Source organism: Lathyrus oleraceus, chromosome 4 (assembly GCF_024323335.1).
Source record: "Lathyrus oleraceus cultivar Zhongwan6 chromosome 4, CAAS_Psat_ZW6_1.0, whole genome shotgun sequence".
In the NCBI taxonomy this organism is placed as follows: Eukaryota; Viridiplantae; Streptophyta; class Magnoliopsida; order Fabales; family Fabaceae; genus Lathyrus; species Lathyrus oleraceus.
Genome location: NC_066582.1, coordinates 223495978 through 223507978, shown reverse-complemented (window position 1 = coordinate 223507978; position 12001 = coordinate 223495978). Strand labels below are relative to the sequence as shown.

General features: G+C 32.3%; 1 non-coding gene across 1 annotated transcript; it reads right to left on the bottom strand.

Annotated features, from left to right (window-relative positions):
• Window positions 1-11038: 11038 nt before the first annotated feature.
• Window positions 11039-11145, bottom strand: LOC127077413 (small nucleolar RNA R71). Its single transcript, XR_007787226.1, has one exon. It is a non-coding gene; the product is annotated as a small nucleolar RNA R71 (small nucleolar RNA).
• Between the last annotated feature and the right edge of the window lie 856 nt (window positions 11146-12001).

Here is a 12001-nt window from a genome sequence, read left to right as displayed (position 1 = left end):
ATAGAAAATCAAAGAAACACATAAATCACTCAACCTAAACCCTAAATTTCAAAGGAATCTTGTACATGCTTCTGGTTCCACTGTAAATGGCATCCTAAAAGGCGTTAACCCTAAATTTTCAGTGTTCTTGTTAATATGGTGGAAGTGTAACCATCTAACCTTGAGACGGAGAAGATGAAGACGAACATAATGACACGTAGAAGATGAAGACAGAAGGACGCGGTGACGGAGATGGAGACGCGGTGACAGAGACGGAGACGCGGTGACGGAGATGGAGACGGAGAGCGCAGCTACACTTTTTGAGAGAGCAACTTCAATTATTCAACGTACACTGCACTGATGGGTGTGTGTTTGACTTACCCTAAAACCTAAAGTGCAAATAACCAATTTATTCCAATTAAATTAATGAATTAAAAAAAACTTATTATACTATAGATACGATGTAGGTGTATAAACAAATGTAAGGATATTATTTCTGTTATTATTACCATGCATACGAGTCACGTCACATGGGTACCAAACACTCTTCTGTTTGGCTTGTCTAGAGTACTAACAAACCGTCCTATTCTCGCAATTATGGTACCAACCACCATACTACAATTCTTCTAGAAACCAACCCAGACTAGCTGTCTACATAAATACATAAATAAATAAATAAATAAATAAGTGGTGTTTGGGTCCACCTTTTAGAGAGAAATAAGTGATTCTAAATATTACACCAGGCTATTTTTTATAAAGTCTGAATTCATCTTTTGTAACATGTTCTTTAATCAACTATCTCACTTTCTCTAATATATGAACTAAGTTGGAGGATATACTTACATACGTGGATTGATTTCCATGAAACACATAACACTGTAATTATTAAGTTATTTAATTGGGTTTGGCATATCTTTTATCGTAACAAAACAATAAATGAAAGGAAACAAACAAAAGCGATTTCTGGAGGTCATCGTTGTATCATTGAGTGCGATTGAAGTACATAATGCTATGTTAGCTGCGTGGGCTATGTATGTCCGTCACTTTTTTGGGTCTGAAAGTTGTACTATTTACTAATAATAGCAGGTCATATATTTTTGTTTTTATTAAATTAATATTACTTTATTACTTTTTCTTAAAAGAAACTTATATTTTTAAAATCCAGCATTTGTCATTATTATATCCACCTACGTGCTTCTGCGCAATTGTTATTGTAAACATCAACACAACATAGTTAAACCTATTTAAAAAAATCTATACATTACTTTTTGTAAAAGTGTTGAAGAATTTTTTTATCTAAAATCAAAGAACTCTAATATTTGAATTTTTTAAAAAAATAATCTATTTTTTCATTGAAATTTCTAAAATATCTCCGGTTTTAAAAAAAAATCTCAAAGTACCCCATTTTTAGGAGGAGTCCCCAATTGAATTGATGACTCCTTTAAAAAATTGGATGGAGGCGCCAATTGGATTTGCTAGGGCGCATGCAATTAACCATAATTAACCATAATTATAAAAGAAAATATAAAGTTAATTCACTAACCTTAATTAACCATAATTATTAGAAATAAATAAATGGAACTATAGATGCTTTATAGTCGTAGAGGTACACCATTGATCGAATTGCATTAATAAAGATCAATTATGTTCATTGTATTTTACTTTCGTTTCTCTTTATTCTTGTATATTAGTTGTTGTTCTAACAATTGATATCTGATAAAGATTAACCTTGATGCGAAATTTGAAGTAACCAAGTTCCATGTGACATGTAATTTCGTATTATTGTAAAGAATGGTTAAGGATTTGTTGGCTCAGCAAAGTTTACAGAAGGTGCAGTGTGAGACGAAACTGAATGACATAGAGGATAACAATTGGACAAAGATGAAGGAGAAAGTTGCAAGATTGATTCACCTATGTGTTTCAAACAAGGGAATGTATCATATCCTGGACTTGACGACGTTGAAGGAGGTTTGAGACGAATTGGAGAATCGATATATGTCAAATACGTTGATGAACAAATTATTCACAAAGCATCGACTATACAGTCTGAAGATGCATGAAGGATCTGATTTGCAACAATATGTCAATGTCTTCAACAATATAATCACTGGTCTCGTGAGGCTTAAGATGAATATTCACGATGAAGATAAGACAATTATCTTGTCGTGCTCGTTACCATGTTCTTATGATCAATTTGTGACTACTCTTACCTACAGGAAAAACATTATTAGTCTTAATGTGATTACTACTAGATTTTTATCTCATTTTCAAAGGAGACAAAGTGTAAAGGAAGGAACTCAAGGAGACGATATGTATTTGATAAATGGTCGAGACCGTGGGCGGAACAAGGGTAATGAAGGTTCTAGAAAGAAGATGTCAAAATCTATTAACTAGAAAACAACTGAGTGTTATAGTTGCAAACATACTGGGTATTAGAAAAGGGATTGTCCAAACAAAAAATATGGCTCATCCAGTTCGGAAAATGTGGTTTTAATTGATGATTATGGCAGTGAATCATATATATTATGTGTTTCATCCAGCAAGTGCATAGATGTGTGAATTCTTGACTCTAATTATGCATACCACATGACACCATACCGCGAATGGTTCACTACATTCAAGTCAGATAATTTGGAATTTGTTTATCTGATAAAGCAAACATTTACTATCACTAGAATGGGACAAAATAAAATTTCCATGGACGATGGTGGCATGTGAACATTGTACGACGTCAGATATATTCTAGAATTAAGGGAGAACTTGATTTCCCTAGGTACTCTATAGGAAAAAGATTTTTCATACATGTGTGATGGAGATATGGACATTATGAAGGTTAACAAGGGTGCATTGATTGTGATGAGAGCAAGGAGGAATTTGGGTAACATCTACAAATTATTGGGGGAATATTGTTGTAGGTGATGTTGCATCAGTTGAGTCGTATAATGATTCAACCGAACTCTAGCATATACGCCCGGATCATCTCAGTGAGCATGGGTTGATGGATTTTCATAGGAGAAATCTATTAAAAGGTGTTTGTAGTTGCAAGATGGATTTGTGCAAGTATTTTGTACTTGGAAAATAGTTTGTATTCGATTCAAGACCGAAAAGCACAAAACATAGGGAATTATATACTATGTGCATTCAGATGTGTGGGTGCCTACCAAAAAGGTTACCATGGGTGGTTACAAATATTTTGTGACTTATATAAACAATTTTTTTTGCAAGGTTTGGGTGTATTTATTGAAGCAAAAGTTTGAAGTCTTTACCAAATTCAAGTTGTGGATGGTAGAGGTGGAGAATCAAACGGGAAAAAAAATCAAGTATTTGTAGTTATATAATGGGACATAGTACACTTATTCAATTTTAAAGAGGTTATGTGATTAACACGGTATTCAAAGACATTTCTCAATTCGTAATGCAACACAACAAAATGGTATGTCAGAGAGAATGAATAAGTCTCTAACTAAAAAGGTAAGGTGTCTCTAATTTAATATTTTACTATCAAAAGGTTTCTGGCAGAAATAGTAAACATGTCCAGTTATCTTATCAACATGTCACCATAAAATTTATTGGAGGGGAAGGTTACATAGGAGGTATGTACAAGTAATCCTATTGATCTTGACAACTTAAGTATTTTTTGGTGTCTGAATTATGTGTATATATCCAATGAAGATCAATCCAAACTTGATCCAAAGTCGAATAAGTATGTCTTCATCGACTACAAAAGGTGTGAAGGGGTTCAAGTATTGGGATCTGATTAAAAAGAATATCTTAATCAATAAGGATGATGTGTTTGATGAGAAGTTAATGTTGAAGCAGATAGTTGTACATATGTGTCAACGTCTGAAGGAGTAACTTCCAGTAAGTAGGTGATTCAGATGGATGTTGATTCGCCACTAGTGATGAATATGCTTGTATGGCTTGAACAACAAGAGGAACCAATCGTTGATACTGAAAATTATTATGAACATGAAGTTTCATGTGGAGTAAATTATTATATTTTTGTACATGATAGAGAGCATCATTCAATCAAGCCACCATAAAGATATGAGTATGAATACTTGGAAGCTTATGCAATTCTTACTACTTCTGGAGACCCGTCCACCTTTCAATAGGCTATAGCTAACTAGGAGAATGATAAGTGGATGTGTATAATGGTGGAAGAGATGGATTCCTTGAAGAAAAATCAGACATTGGAGATTTTTCAACTTCCTAAGGGGAAAAAGGCCATCAGATGTAATTGGGTGTTATGATAAAACCAACAATAACGAAAAAAGATGGGAAAAGTTCAAGACTCGTCTTGTAGCAAAGGGGTAATCACAATAGAATGGGATTGACTATGATGAGATTTAATCTTTGGTTGTCATACATACTTTTATTAAGGCCATGTTAGCCATGATAGCCAGACAAGGTATGCATTTAGAGCGGATTGATGTGAAGATAACATTTCTTCATGGTAATATACATGAGAAAATTTACATGAAGCACTAAGAGAGTTTCAATAACATTGGACATGGCAAACTACTTTTTAAATTAAAAAGCTATTTGTATGATTTAAAGCAGTGTCCAAGACAATGGTACAAGCGTTTTGATCCGTACATGCTTCACATTGGCTATAGAAAGTGTGAGACATGACAATCATGTTTATGTTAAGAGCCTTGACGATGGCTCTTTTATTTTCCTGTTATTGTATGTTGATGATATGTACATTACTGCTAATAATTTACATGATGTAAATGAATTGAAAATCGTAATGGGAAAGGAGACTGACATGAAAGACACATGTGTTGTTAATAAATAACTCAGAAAAGCTATGTTGAAAAGGTGTTAGAAAAGCTTGACATGAGTAATGCAAAAGTTTTTATTGGACAAATGAATCCAAGCACAAGAGAGGGGGTAGGGATGAATTATGTAGCTTTGAAAAATGATGTTCAATTAAAAAGTCTTTCATAAAAAGAATTATTTAAAACAATTTTGTAATTTAAACAAAAAATAGGCAACAAAATAAGTAAAAGAACAAGATTGGAGTAGAAAATAAATTTAAGCACAGCGGAAATGAAAAGAGATAAGGGATAAGAGAATTGCACTATAGATTTATATAGATTCGACCTAACCACTTGAGCTACTCCTATCCACAAGAATTTATTCTTGAGAGTTTCCACTATAAATGTGGGTTTTTCACAGGTTATGCCTACAAAACTTCTTACAAATAAACTGGAGTTTTTACACCAAATTAATCTCATAACCAAATGAGAGCTTTTGCACCAGGGACAACTCACAAACCAGGTAGAGATTTTCACGGACAATCTTACGAACCAAATGAGAGCTTTTATACTAGGAAAAGCTCACCAAGTAAATTATATTTTCACGAATAATCTCATAAACCAAACAAAAGCTTTTACTGACTAAGCTTATAAACCAAATAATGACTTCTCACAAAAGATATTGCACAAGAAATAATTTTTTTCCCGCAAATTACAATAATACACTAACACTAAATACACAAGAAAATCCTCACCGATATTTTTTACTCTTAAAAAACTAAGACAATTTTAACGAAATGAAAGAAATGGGAAGAAAAAGAGTATAAAGTGAGAAAGTATGTCAAAATGTGTTTTCTGGTGTAGTTTGAAAGTAAAAATAATCCTCTATTTATGGGTGACAAATCTTTTTCAAAAAGGAAAACTATCCATGTGATTTTAATGCTCATAATCGATTTTGCATTATGTCTAATGGATTATGAGCTTTATAAAAATTACAACCCTAATTCTCAAAAAGGAAATCCTACAACAACTAGTGTTATACTTGATTAAGATTTTTCTTAATAGATTAATGAACTTTATGACTTGCTCTAATTGATTGACCAAGGGCCTTAATCGATTAGGTAATGTATAGAAGCTTACTAAATGTTTAGGAACACTCTTTATCAATATCAAAATCATATTGATGGTTCTTCTAAGGGTTTTAAGGAGTTTCTTTTTGTCAAATAGAGGGGTTAAAAATAATTTTAAGTGAGTGTGTGTATGCATAGTCTTAGTAATTTAAGAATTACTCTAATATATTTATAAGACTTTGATCACTCAGACCCGAACCATGTGAACTTCCACACTTCCTCTATTTCACAAACTTTGAAGCTTCAAGGTCCTCGCTTGATTCATCAATAATTAAAGACTTCATCCGTGACTTGAATTATTCTTTTTGATGAGGTTTGATAAGACTTTTTTATAGATACCATCAACAGAGATAATATATGACTGAAAATTATCAGAGATTCCATCAAATATCATTTAATATAATACGTTGTCCTCAAAAGATTGACTTTGCCATTTTAATTTCTCAAACATAACAACTTGATTATGATGAATATAGAGTAGTTAAAGACATTTTAACTAATTTTAATTCAAAAATAAATATATGAAATAATTATAATTTAAAGTCTAAATTTATAAAATAGTGATTATTTAGAGACTAAATTGACAATTTATTTGATACAATTAGAATCATACTCAATAAAGATATTCAATATAATCGATAATTTTATCGATAAAATTTTGTTTTATTTTTCTTAAAACTAATTTACTTAAAGTAAAATTACTTTAAATAATAGACCCAAATCAGTTTTGTATATATTTAATTAATTATTGTTACTTTGAATTTTTGTTTGTTTTTGCTTTATAGTCACATGCATACGAGTCACATCACAAGATTACAATGCATCTGTTTGGCTTGTTTGAAGTCTCATTCTCGAAATTACCTTAATTATTATTCGCTCTCTTTCATAAAAAAAAATTGTCTCGTTTACATTTTTTTTTTATCTCAAAATAATTATCTTTTTATAATATCAATGTAGTATTTATTATTATTATTTTATTATTATACCCCTATTTATTAACTTTTACTTTATTCAACTACTCTTTTAATTAAAATTAATAGAAATATTTTAGTAAATGATATTAGTTTTATCATCAAAATTAATACATCCAATTAATTTTTTAAAAATCGTAAATTATTCAAATATGATATTTTTTATGAGACGGAGGGAGTATTAAAAATAGTAATAAACCCTAAAATAAATCAGATGTATAAGACATTTCCATATTTTCCAAACAAAATTGTAGAAGACTAATATTTTAAATCCGCATCTATTAATATGATTTTACTTGCCCCACTTTTTTTCACAGTTTTGAGAGCACAGACATTAAGGGCATGTTTGAAACACTTTTCAATTTTAGTTCTTAAAATTTATTTTTCAAATCTATTTTAAAAAATTATTTTTAAGAAGAAAGTTAACAAAAAAATTTGTTTGATAAAGTAATTTTTAAAACTGTTTTAAAAATATGAAAATTAAAAAACTTGTTTGATAATCTAATCTTTTAAAATCACATTAATGTTATTAATGAAAATTATAAATTTTTTATGTTTTTTCTTCAAATTTTATAATACTAAAAATTAAAAAGTGAGAAGCAAAACACAACTAAACTGTTTCACTTTTTTTATTTTTAAAAACTGAAAAATAGAAAAGAATTTTTAAACTTTTGCAAAATATTATATTCAAACAAGTTTTTAAATTTTAAATTTTCAAAAACTAAAAAAGAGTTTTTAAGATGTATTTCAAACATGTCCTAAATAACTTTTGTAATAGATTTTAAAATTGTGAAATCTGCATGTCTATCCTATTCTACCTCATTTTTGACACAACAAATTAAGATTAAGATTTTAGATATGCACTATTAATTATGCCTATATTATTCATCCAATTTTTTAATCTTCGCCATCAATTATACCTATATTATTCATCCAATTTTTTTAAAAGTTTTTAGGAAGGGAAGAGGTAATGTCCATTTACCACCCTTACCTACCACCATACTACCATTCTTCTAGAAACCAACCCAAATTAAAAGCGTTCATGAATAAATAAGTGGTGTCTGGGTCCCCCTTATAGAGAGAAATAAGTGATTCTACTATTACACCAAGTTATTTTCTATAAAATCTGAATTCGTCTGTTTGTAATATGTTTTCTAATCAATTATCTCACTTATATTTATAGAATTAAAATTAATTTTTACAAAAATTATAATTGATAACTAGATTTCAAAAGCAAATATTGTATATCTTATTAAGACAAAATTACAACATATTTTTATATTTATTAAAAACAAAATATTATATTCACGAATCTTAGTTCATCTACATAAAATCGATATTATTATATTTGATAATATCACTAAAAACTTCATTTATTATAAACAACAACAATAAATGAACGGAAACAGAAAGAAAGAAAAAAAAAAGCCAAATCTTGTGGTCATCGTTGTATCACTAAATGCGAACAAACTATCTGATGTTCTGTAATGGGGTTGACGAAGTCCTGCCTAAAGTGACAAAATATTATGTTTGCTGCGTGTGCTATGTTGGTCCAGTGGCATATAACTGTAATTATGATTACCATACATTAGTTTCTACAAAAGTGTTGAAGAAAATATTGATCTAAAATCAGAGAACTCCAATCTTTTCCAAATCCAAAACAATTATTTATTTTCTTGAAAATTAAAGATTTAAAATGAAGAAGAGGAAAGCAAGCAACATCACATGATACACATATCTCCATCTTTTTTGTCTTCAAAATATTGGGATTAGATTTTTCCCATATAACCAATAATAATTAATATCATTTATTTTTATTAAACTTTAATTTTATGTATTCATCATTATTTTTTCTATCATTTTGATTATAGCAATTTCACATTTAATTCAATTAATCATTTATACATCTATCAATTTTTCTATCATTTTGATTATAGCAATGATAACATGAAAATACATTGTATATTTGTCTTGATTTACACTCAAAAATCGTACCACTTTCGTTTATATTCCGATTTTCCGCAAGTGTTCAAGTTATTTTTGCAGGTATTTCAATTCTCATGCTTAAATGAACAAAGTATAGAAAAGGAAGGAAAAGAAGAAGAAATAGAAGAGAAAACAGCAGAAAAGAAGAGAATACAAATTATGTGCATGTGACGACCGTCACAAAGCCTGTCACGATCGTCACGCCCAACCTATCACGACCGTCACAGGCCCATCGCGAACGTCACAAGGCCAAAATCAGCGCATTGAATCTGTCAACAGAAGTGATCCACCAGGCCCTTATTTCTCGTTCCTCAGCCACTTTCCCGTGGATTTCTCACTCAACCAAATCACCCTTATTTCTCTCAACTGCCAAGACCAAATGGAGAATACAAAATGAGAGAAGTTGGAAACCTAGGGGAACGCGGAATTTTCGTCTCTGAAGCCAGCTCTCAAGACTTTTCTCTGCATTTTATTTTTCCATAGCAATTCTGTTTTGCTTTTATTTTTCTTCAGTAACATTGTTTTCTTTTACCGTTCAGAGCTTTGATTTTCCCTTTTCCCTTTCCATTTTTTATTTAGCCAAAGTAGTAGTTCTCTACACTGGGGAACTACTACAATTTATTTAATTTAGTTTAAGCAATTATTTCGAAGAAGCAGAATCCTACCGATCTATGGAGGATTGCTCAAATACTTCAAGATTCGGTGTATTCTATTAATCCAATTTCCAGGTTTTTATTCAATTACTATTGCTATTGCTTTATTATTATTATAATCATGTTTGCTTTATTGTTGATTTGTTTATGTTCGTCTGTGTTTGCGTTATTTAACATGTCCGGCTAAACTATCGGTATCGGTATGTAAACAATTTAATTAGACGGGATTTAATAATAATCGGTGTAAAACTTCTTTTCTCAAACAATCTTTTTGGCTGTGGTTTTTAATTTAAATTTAATTAACTTTGTCACAAAAGTGAGAAGCTATTTAATACGATTTTGCCACGAGAGTGGGAAATTAACTAAGGTGAGAACCGACAATCGCGAGAGCGTGAAGATAGAATTGGACAGTAAAAACTAGGCATTGATTTTAAAAACAGCTAGAGCACTTTAAAAACAATTAGAACTTATTTATTTTCAAAAAATATTTTTAACTTCAAATGGGACAGCGAGAGCGTACATTCCGACTTAAAGGTATAGTCCGAATCAACAATCACGAGAGTGTGAGATAAAGCCTTTTAAATAAGTATTTTCGACTGAAAGATATTTGGTACTTAAGTTATACACCGGTGACTTATCGAATCCCTGGCGATTAATGCGTTGCATACTGATATCTCCCTATTAATATTATCTTAAAACTTAACTTCCCTTAGATTTAACTTTCGTTCAACCAAACTTCTAAGAATCATTTCCTTAGCTAAACATAGTAACGTCGATAACATTAGTTTGACCATCGGTCCCTGTGGGTTCAATATCTTTTAAAACTAAAACGACTAGACTGTGCACTTGCAGTCAAGTACCCGATAGACTATATTCTATATACAGTCACGAGACGTATCAAGTTTTTGGCGTCGTTGTCGGGGACCTGATTTAGTCAAATAGTGCGATTCTTTCGTTGCACAGTATAGACTAAGGCAAAAAACTAATCTCCTTTCCCTTATTTCCCCCGATTGTATGCCAAGTACTCGCTCACAAGGCGACAACTTAGCACCACCAATCGCATAATTAGAGCATTTCTTATATTTAAGACACTGAATACTAGAGTACCAACGAAGGTACAATATTCCCGATATCGTCTTTCCTACTACTGAACCAGTTGAAAAACCAAACATGGCTGCAGTAGGACCACAAAATCGTCCTCTTAAGTTCTACGCTACCCCGTACCAACAAGAACCTCACAGTAGCATTGCTGCCCCTGCTATCAATCGAAACGATTTTGAGTTGAAACCCTCATTATTACCAGCCGTCCAACAACATCAATTTGCTGGAAATCCTACGGATGACCCTAATGAACTTTTGACCAAGTTTGTGCAGTACGCAGACACTATGAAGGTGAATGGTGTATCTCAAGATGCGATAAGACTACGCCTTTTCCTTTCTCTCTAAGAGACAGAGCTTGGGCTTGGTTGCAATCCTTGCCATCCAACTCAGTTACAACATGGGAAGAACTTAAGAACGTTTTCTTATCCCGATATTTTCCACCAAGCAAAACTGCTATGCTGAGAGCTCAAATCAACGGATTTCGACAAAAGGATGTAGAATCTCTCTACGACGTGTGGGAAAGATACAAAGACATGATGAGGACATGTCCACATCACGGTCTCGAAGACTGGGTGATCATTCACACATTTTACAATGGGCTTCTGTATAACACAAGACTGACAGTAGACGATGCCGCAGGCGGTGCACTTAGGGACAAGCCATACAACGAAGCCTATCAACTCATTGAAAACATGGCCCAAAACCATTGCCAATGGGAAAGTGAAAGAACTCCAGTAGAAAAGTCCCAAACAAAAAGTGGAGTGTACGAAATCAGTAGCCTTGACCACGTCCATGCAAAGGTAGATGCCCTTGTTCAAAAGTTAGACAACTTGACCATACCACCCGCAACCACTGTGGCTGTCGTGACTCTAAACTGTGAGTTATGTGGAACTCCTGGACACACTGCACCAGAATGTCAGATATTTGAAGAAGTCCCAACCGATCAAGTGAATTACGCATAAGGAAACCCTTATTCGAATACATACAACCCAGGTTGGAAAAACCATCCCAACTTTTGTATAAGAATAACAACGCCCTGTATGCACCTGGCCAAGCACCCGCTGTTCCGCCTGGATATCAAAAGCCAGCTAATAATGCTTCTAACATGCCTAGGAAGTCCAACCTTGAACTAATGATGGAAAGCTTCATAGATACCCAAGCTCAATCAAACAAAGACTTATTGAACCAAAACATACATACTAGTGAGCAACTTAAATAATTAGCGAGCAAAGTAGACGCCTTAGCCACCCACAACAAAATGCTTGAAACACAGATTTCACAAGTGGCTTAATAACAAGCATCTACTGCTGCTCCCGCTGGCACATTTCCTGGACAGCCACAACCTAATCCAAAAGGACATGCAAATGTCGTTATATTGAGGAGTGGAAAAGAACTAGACGAACCCGTAGATCCAAGAC